Consider the following 10,658-nt stretch of genomic DNA (forward strand, 5'->3'; position numbering starts at 1 on the left):
GATAGCTTTATACACTACTTTGCTATCTACTGATAGTAGCTTTATATACACACACCTTACTATCTACTGAAGATAGCTGTATACACACACCTTGCTATCTGCTGACAATAGCTTTATACACTACTTTGCTATCTACTGAAAATAGCTTTGTACACACACACCCCTATCTACTGACAATTGCTTTATATACCACTCTGCTATCTACTGAAAATAGCTTTATACACACACGTTGCTACCTATTGAAGATATCTTTATACATATACCTTGCTATCTACTAAAGGTAGCTTTATACACAAACCTTGCTATTTACTGAAGATAGCTTTAAACACACACCTTGCTATCTACTGAAGATAGATTTACACACACCTTGCTATCTACTGACCATATCAATTTGTAAGCGCTCTTTGGCAAAGTCATAGTTCATTGAATTTACAACCCTGTGACAAAACAGGCGAAAATAGTAACTTTTTGCATAAGATTTATTAGACTTACATTCATAAGACGTATATCGTTATACACACAACTTGCTATCTACTGAAGATAGATTTATCTATTGAAGATAGCTTTATACACAAACCTTGCTATTTACTGAAGATAGCTTTATACACACACACCCCTATCTACTGAAGAAAGCTTTATATACACACATCGCTATCTACTGAAGATAGCGTTATACACACACATTGCTATCTACTGACAATAGCTTTATACACTACTCTGCTATCTACTGAAAATAGCTTTATAGACACACCTTGCTACCTATTGAAGATATATTTATACACACACCTTGCTATCTACTGAAGATAGATTTATACATAAACATTGCTATCTTCTGAAGATAGAAGATAGATTTAGACACACCGGCGCCTTCCTATCTGCTTATAATAAATTTATACACGCACTTGCTATCTACTGACGATAGCTTTATACACACAATGCTATCTACTGAAGTTAGCTTTACACACACCCCCAACCACTTTGCTATCTTCTGAAGATAGCTTTATTCACCACTTTACTATCTACTGAAGATAGCTTATAATACACATACCTTGCTATCTGCTGACAATAGCTTTATAGTTACTCGCATATTGATATCTACTGAAAATAGCTTTATACACACACGTTGCTTGCTATCTAATGAACATAGCTTTATACACTACTTTGCTATCTAGTTAAAATAGCTTTAAACACACACCTTGCTATCTGCTGACAATAGCGTTATACACGCACACGTTGCTATCTACTAAAGATAGCTCTATACACACACCTTGCTATCTGCTAATAGCGTTATACACGCACCTCGCTTTCTATTGAAGATATCTTTATACATTCAAAATAGACTTGGTGATTTATTAAAGCATTATTTACAGAATGAGTGTAGGCCAGCCGAAGCTGGCCTGCATCATTAGAATAGTGTAAATAATACTTTAATAAATCACCAAGTCTATTTTGAATGTATTCCAGCTCCCTTCTTGGTTGAGCACTTTACTGTGGATGATTTACCTTACTTGGATTTGTTTCTTTATTTATACATACATCTTGCTATCTACTGAAGGTAGCTTTATACGCAAACCTTACTATCTTCAGAAAATAGCTGTATACACACACCTTGCTATCTACAGAAGATAGCTTTATAACCACACCATGCTATCTACTGAAGATAGCTTTATACACACACACATTGCTATCTACTGAAGATAGCTTTATACACACACCTTGCTATCTACTGAAGATAGCTTTGTACACCCACATTGCTATCTACTGAATAGCTTTACACACACCTTGCTATCTAATGAGGATAGCTTTATACACCCCCCCCACCCCACCCCCATCTGTCTGTGTTTGCCTCCAAACGTGGACATTGTGTTTTGCTATCTAACCGAGGACGTGTGTATGATGTTTTCATCGCCTAACCGTGGACTAAAATGGCGGATTTTTTTTGTGTATAATACGAAACGGAATTTTAGCCATCACCCTGCGGACGGTAGTTTTTACACGTGTGGTCCTCGGTTTCAGGCAAATAGCGTTTAAAGCATCTAGCATGCATTTGAGGTCTTTTGCAGCAGTTTGAGACCGAGGACAGTCCTCGGTTGGAAGTAGGTCCACTCCACAGTTTAGGGTGAAAAATCTTGTGTGTGTCCTCGTTTGTCGGCCAACACGTACGCACCCCACCCATCTACTGATGATAGCTTTATACACACACATTGCTATCTACTGAAGATAGCTTTATACACACACACCTATCTACTGAAGATAGCTTTATATACACACGCTTGCTATCTGCTAACAAAAGCTTTATACACACACACCCTTATCTACCGAGGATAGCTTTATACACACCCCTTGCTTTCTACTGAAGATAGCTTTATACACACGCAAATTGCTGTCTACTGAAAATAGCTTTATTCACACAGATTGCTATCTACTGATGATATATTTATACACTCACTTTGCTGTCTACTGACGATTGCTCCGGGACATTGCTATCTACTGAAGATAGCTTAATATACACACCTTGCGATTTGCAGAAGATAGCTTTATACACACCTTGCTATATATCTACTGAAGATCGCTTTATTCACACACAAACATCTTGCTGTATACTGAAGATATTGAACGTGTGACATGGGTCGCTGTGTGAAATTATACGCATACTGTTTACAATCAATTTCAGACTTGTAACTTTGATATACACCCTCTGCTCTATGATCTAGAGAAGATTAAAAAAATCTTGATGCACGAGTAGGTTTGTATATTTGTATGCATGACTGCATGTACCGAGTACTACTACACTGACGTAATCACTGATATCAACTGATATTAGGTGGATAATTAAAACAGATATGGAAAAACAAACAAAAAGCAAAGCACCATCACATGCCAATTGAGTGTATTGTACTTTCTTTGCTATTTGCGAAACGTAATAGCGCCATCTTTATTTACTTCGTAATACGAAATTACCTTTCTTCTAAACATGTTGACGCCCTCAATAATTGAAAGCAAGAGTATTCATTTACACATTGCTATCTACTGAAGATAGCTTTATACACCACTTTGCTATCTACTGAAGATGGCTGTATACACACACACACCTTGCTATCTACTGAAAATAGCTATTTATACACACCTTTTCCTATTGAAGATAGCTTTATACATGCACATCGATATCTACTGAAGATAGATTTATGCACCATGCTGTCTACTGAAAATAACTTTATATACGTACATTGCTCTACTGAATATCGCTTTTTACACCACTTTGCTATCCACTGAAGATAGCTGTATACACACACCTTGCTATGTACTGACAATAGCTTTATACACACACCCCCTTCTACTGAAGATCGTTTTAAACACACCTTGATGTCTACTGAAAATAATTTTATATACGTATATTGCTATCTACTGAAGATAGCATTATGATATCTATTAAAGATAGCTTTATACACGCACATTATCATTATTATCTACTGAAGGTAGCTTTATACACACACATTGCTATCTACTGAAGATAGCTTTATACACCACTTTGCTATCTACTCTACTGAAGATGGCTATACACACACACCTTGCTATTTACTGAAGTCTGAAGGTAGCTTTATACACGCACGCTGCTATCTACTGAAGATAGCTTTATACACACACATTACCTTCTACTGAAGATCGCTTTATATGCACACACCTTGCTGTCTACTAGAGATAACTTTATATACGTACATTGCTATCTACTGAAGATAGCATTATGATATCAACTAAAGATAGCTTAATACACGCACATTATTATCTTCTGAAGATCTACTGACAAAAGCTTTATACACCACTTTACTATTTACTGAAAATAGATTTATGCACACACACCCCGCTATCTACTGAAGATATCTTTATATACATACATTGCTTTATACACATACACACCCTATCCACTGAAGATAGCTTAATACACACACATTGCTATCTAATGAAGATCGCTTTATGCATACCCCTTGCTATCTGCTGACAATAGCTTTATACGCACACACACCTATCTACTGAGGATAGCTTTATACACACACACACCCATCTACTGATGATAGCTTTATATACACACATTGCTATCTACTGAAGATAGCTTTATACACACACTTGTTATCTGCTGACAATAGCTTTATACACACACCTTGCTTTCTACTGAAGATAGCTTTATACACACACGCTTTGCTGTCTACTGAAGATATCTTTATAATACATACATCGATATCTATAAAGATAGCTTTATGATATTTTTATACACGCACATTGCTATCTACCGAATATAGCTTTATACACACACCTTGCTGTCTACTGAAGATATCTTTATGCACACACACCCCATCTGCTACTGATGATAGCTATAAACACACACCTTGCTATCTACTGAAGCTCGCTTTATACACACACCCCCACCCCACACACCCCACACCTTGCTGTCTACTGAAAATATTGAACGTGTATGGGTCGCTATGTGAAATTATACACATACGCAATCAATTTCAGACTTGTAACTTTGATATACGCCCTCTGCTCTATGATCTAGAGAAGATTAAAATCTTGATGCACGAGTAGGTAAATGCCACGATTAGTGTCAATGTCGTATGCATGACTGCATATACCGTGTGCTACTACACTGACGTAATCACTGATGTCAACTGATATTACGTGGATAATTAAAGGAGTATTTCGTGATCCTAGCATCCTCTTTTTATGACATTTTTCAGTAGATATGCACGAAAAAAGCTTATTCCCAAAATTTCAGTTGTTTCCGATTTTGCGTTTGCGAGTTATGCATGATTATGTGTATTACACTGCTCCATAGACAATGTGTTGTAATTTCGTTCTGGTGCACCAGAACGAAATTCAAATTTGGCGACGATATTTTTGCTAAACGAATTAATCTGCAAGAAATATTTGGTACATAAACATTATGTAGCCAGAGGTATCCAGTGGTGTAAAAATCTCAACTTTTTTGGGAAAAGTGGGGGATGAGGCTGTGGATCACGAAATGCCCCTTTAAAACAGATATGGAAAAACAAACAAAAAGCACAATCACATGCCAATTGAGTGTACTTTCTTTGCTATTTGCGAAACGTAATAGCGCCATCTTTATTTACTTCGTAATACGAAATTGCCTCTCTTCTAAACATGTTGACGCCCTCAATAATTGAAAGCAAGATCTGTAGATTAAATTCAGACTTCCGCTCTCCCCCATGGTTCATTTAGAATTGGGTAAATGAATCATGAAAGTACTCCGTCCTTCGGAGGGGACGTTAAGCCGTCGGTCCCGTGTGCAGAGAGACATACCTGTACATGTATTTCGCAGCCAGTTTCGAAAAGAGTAGGCCTAGGGTGTTAACCCCTGACTGTTCCCAACCCGCCCGGTGTTCAAATGGACCCCAATGGAAATAAGCTTCAATAGAGGCTTTCTTGGGTTATCCAGGATGATCAAAATCCGAACAAATAATAAATAAATAATAAATAAACAAGAATATTCAGTCCATCTATTTTGCTCATGATCATCACTTCATTCGTTCGTTCGTTCATTCATTCGTTCGTTCGTTTGTTCGTTCATTCGTTCATTGATTCGTTCATTGATTGATGATTGATTGATTGATTCATTCATTCATTCATTCATTCATTCATCATTCATTATTCCGTTCATTTCTGTTTCATTTCTTCTTTCTCTCTGTACCCCGATATTATAAATCCAAAATTTATTTATAAATCCAAAATTTATTTATAAATTTATTTATTTCTTACTTTCGTCGCTTTCTTCGAAATCCCTTTTGACGTGACAAAAACGAATTGTGTGCTTAAAAGCCTTCAGTTAAGTACAGATTCAGGCCCGTACGCAGGGGGGTGCGGGCGGTGCGACCGTATACAAAAAGTATACAAAAAGTCCCAAAATTTAAGAATTTGGTCAAAGGTCCAAATTTTTGGGGAAAAGTCCACTTTTACAAAATTGCCCCCCCTTTGGAAAAAGTCCACTTTTTCAAAATCAGCACCCCCCCAAATCCTGCGTACGGGCCTGTACAGATTACCTTAGACGTGGGGGAAGCGTTTTCTTTGAATAGACAAATGAATAAATTGGTGAAATAAAAAATAAAATACTACACATTTATTTACAACAGGAAATCCGCTTGCAATAATAGTAGGTTTGATTCATGAAATTTGTGTGACAGTGTAACCACTAAAAGCAAATCAATTGACATTCAAAAGAAAATAGGCTACTGGTCCAGTGTTTTCGTGTTCGGGCCAAAAATACAATTTTAGTTTTGGTTCTCGTCCCTACCCTCGTCGTTTTTTGGATTTGTCCATTTTTTTCCCAAGTTTAATTTAAATCCACAAATCCATCATGATAAAGCGACGCGAATCACATTAACGATGTTTTTGTATTGTATGTACCCCTCATAACTTGTACATAACAGTACATCATCGTTTTCCAAGCTTGTTTTCAATTTCTAAATTGAAAATATCAAAAAAGAAAAAAGAAAGAAACAGAAATAAATAAATTACAAAAATAATCAATTTTTAAATTGAAAATATAAAAAAAGAAAAACGAAAGAAACAAAAATAAACAAACTCCTCTCTCGCACTCATCACTTTTCCCAAACTCTCTGGACAAGAACCAAACAAATAATATTATGTGGCCTTTCGGCATCCTCAGACATGATGAGTATTTACAATGAGATCTTGTCTACGATGATATTTCATCTCCACAGTATTAATATGAAATTTCCCGCCCTCATCCATATCGCTGACGCTGCTTTATGGACGGTATACAAAAACACGAACAAAAACTTCAGAAAGTGAAATTTCTGTGAAAAAAAGCTAAACCAACATCTAGGGTGCTACAATACTCAAGAATTATTTAACAAACAAAAAATCATATATTAAATTGAGGACATTCCGTCCCGGGAAGGGACAATGTAATGTTTGATATAATTGCTGCTTCTCAATGCTCGCACCCGTGCACAGGCGCCACACATTGCCCCGAGTTGGACATGCTCTGCCCCGAGATGGACATGCTCTCACCCATGCGATTAAGTGGTACCTTCCTAATGACGTCAGAATGTCCGATTTATTGGCTAGACTCGAGACAGACACTTACTGCAGGCCACTACCATTGGCTATTCACGTAGCAGAAAATCATACAGCATTCCCATCATGCATTGCGTTAGTCTTAAAATAACCAGTGCATATAGATTGAAATTTGGCGGTCCAAAATGAGGCGATTTATACTTTTATAAAATCAGAACGGTAAAGAACAGATGACTATTACCCCCCCCCCCCCCGGCGTTTACCCCGGTTGGTAGGCCCTACGCCCCGGGGGTACGCCTCTCAGTAGCGTATATCCAGGCGGACAAGTTCCCGGACAAGTTTTTGGTCGTTCTCGCGCACCCCGGCGCGCACATCGTCCCAAGCCTTTTTGGAAAGTCGAACATGATAGTCTCTCTAAAAAACAAAACCGGCAATTGCAATTTTTTTAGTCTGTTCCCCCTAAATTTTATTTTGCCCCCTCACCAAGAAAGCTGGCTACGCCCCTGCTCTAGCCGTCAAACGTTACCGGCGCGGTACCGGGTATTGGGTAGGCCTACCGGAGACCAATAATATTGAAAGTCCGTATCTCAATTTGCCGCAATGCACCATGGGATACGTTGATTTTCACACTCTGTACCATTCATAACACTGGCCTTTAAAAAGAAATGATGACGTATGACGGATACGGTGAAACCAGAGTGAGTGTCCATTTATTTACACTGACGCATCAAACCTAGAACCTTAGGGTTTCTAGACGTTTAGGGGCCTACATTTCGGATACGTTCGGCTGTACCATTATAGATTTGTATTCCACCGTGTAGGCGTAGACAGCCCCCACTCCCCTCACAAAAGGCCAAAAATGTCCACTTTGCCAGATGAAAAAAAGAAGATTTTCGGTTTAAAAAAGGTCCGAACATTTGATCATTTGCGAGCGTAGCATACGCGAAAAACTTGGTCTAAAAAGTCCCACATTTTGGGGAAAGGTCCAAAAAAGATCCACTTTTTCAAATTCAGCCCCTTCCCAAATAAAATCCTGGCTACGCCCAGGCTGCTACCGTGTATGCATGGGCAGAGTGAATGGGGGGGGTAATGTCTAAAATTTGACAATAATTGTTGCCAAGAATTTGTTTTTTTTTTTTTTTTTTTTTGGATGGGGAGGCAAGGGGCAGCAAGGTTCTGCGGAGGGGTCCCCAATATTATGGGGGGATAATTTTTTCACAAATACTAGGAGGAGGTCATTATAAATAGTCCTATAGGCCTACAGGAACATCGCAGTAACAACTAGTGGCAAATGGTGGTCATAGACCACAAACCTAGCTGGGGCATGTTGGTGTTGTGGAGGTATCTGACCCCTACAAAATGTTCCAAAAATGCTCCCCTGGTCATGGGGTTTGTTTTCACCGAGTTTGAGTCCCATACTCCTAACAGATGTCCAAAAAATTCGATTCTAAGATTTGACCCCAGATGAACTTTGACCTGACCTATGCATGATGTTCCATAATGTTCCCCTGGTCTTGAGGTTTGTTGTCACCATGTTTGAGCCCCGTACCTCTTACAGATATCCAGAAAATGAAATTCTACGATTTGACCCCAGTTGACCTTTGACATGACCCTTGCACAGTGTTCCAAAATGTTCCCCAGGTCAGTAAGTTTGTTGTTGTGGAGTTTGAGCCCCGTACCCCTAATAGATGTCCAGAAAATGCATTTAGAAAATTTGACCTCTACATGACCTTTGACCTGACCCCTGCAAAATGTTCCCCTGGTCATGAGATTTGTTGTCACTGAGTTTGAGCCCCATACCCCTTGCAGATATCCAGAAAATGAAGTTATTAAGATTTGACCCCAGATAACCTTTGACCTGACCCCTGCAAAGTGTTCCAACATGTTCCCCTGATCATTAAGTTTGTTGTCACCAAGTTTGAGCCCAGTACCCCTTACAGATGTCCAGGAAATGCGTTTCTAAAATTTGACCTCTGCATGACCTTTGACCTGACCCCCGCAAAATGTTCCCCTGGTCATGAGATTTATTGTATCGAGTTTGAGCCCCATACTCCTTACAGATGTCCAGATAATGCAATTGTAAGATTTTACCCCCTTAATGACCTTTGACCCCAATTCTGTGTGAAAGGTATGGGCACTGGTAAAGCCGATGCACATGTGTAAGTGACGTCATTGTGCTATGTAATATGTGGCAGAAGAAGCATTTTGAAGATATTTGGTTATATACTGAAAATGCCCCTTTAATGACCTTTGATCCCAATTCTGTTTGCACCATACGGGCACTGGATATAGGCGATACATATGTGCAAGTTACGTAATTGTAGGGTGTAACATGTAGGAGGAGAAGCATTTTGAAGTTTGTTGCCAGAAGAAGAAGAAGAAGAAGAAAGAAAGAAGAATCGGAGAGCATTACAGTACCTAGCTGGGGGGTGTAAACCCCCCAGCTAGGTAATCATCTTTATATTCGCAACTCACGGGCATTCTTTCACAATAGAAGGAACTACATTGTTTTCAACATATTTTGGTATAAACATTTACAATGATTCGTTTAAAGAAATTACTCATGCAATTAATAAATAGGCATATAATCATGTGCATTATAGAACGGATGATATAGATAATAAAATATATATGTGTTATTAATTTTTGCTCATTTCCATAACGCATGATATTTGGACACCCCGCACAAAAAAAAATCACGTTAGGGGTAGACCGTAGGTCACCGTTAGAGGTGGGGTTTTAGGGTTATTATTGTTACAGTTGACGCGGATTATATCATAATCTATGATTATATTCTGCAATTTTTCGTATCACTCTTTCTTCCTGAAAAAAAAAATCAAACCATATTTTCCTTGATGACAAAATAGATATTCCTCGTTCTGCATGACGTAATCATCGTACGTACGTATCTGACATAGTAATTATAATAAAATGTAATGTTTTATTTGTATAATTTTGATTGCAGGAATTTTATATATTTTATTGCATACATTTCCATCCAAGCATATCACATTTGATCGATTCTTCTTGTTCTTGTGGTTTTATGTTATCCCCAATTTCAAAGAAGTTTAAATGATGGACGGCTCATCCCATCATGTGATCATAATGTCAAAAACCAGGAAACCGGAAAATAAAAAATCAGATATTTTTGTAGTTTCTATGCATTGTTTGGATTTTTAAATTTCAAAATTTATAAGATGGAAAAGTCTGTCAAAATTTCGATATGTTGACAATGAAACTTAAAAATTCAACATTTTGACAATATCAAAATTCGTGTCAAAATTCCGGAATTTCGCCAATTCCGGTGCCTAAAAAATGGTTTTATTGACGTAAATTATAGGGTAGGTAGGGATTTTTTTACTTTAAAGCTGTAAATTGCGTTTGATAAAGGCCTTGGAACCTTTTTTTTCCTTTTTAAATCAAATTAATTTTTTCTTTAAATTATTTACGCCAATCAAACATTTTTAGGCCTAAAACATATAGTGGTGACACATATTTTTTCGGGGTTAGAGGGATCCTGAAATTGGGAGGTTTTGACCTCAAAATGGAAATGTTTCCGACTACTGCGGGTGGGGAACCCGGTGTGGGGAAGCTCAAGATTGGGG

Source organism: Amphiura filiformis, chromosome 7, assembly GCF_039555335.1.
Source record: "Amphiura filiformis chromosome 7, Afil_fr2py, whole genome shotgun sequence".
Taxonomy (NCBI): Eukaryota; Metazoa; Echinodermata; class Ophiuroidea; order Amphilepidida; family Amphiuridae; genus Amphiura; species Amphiura filiformis.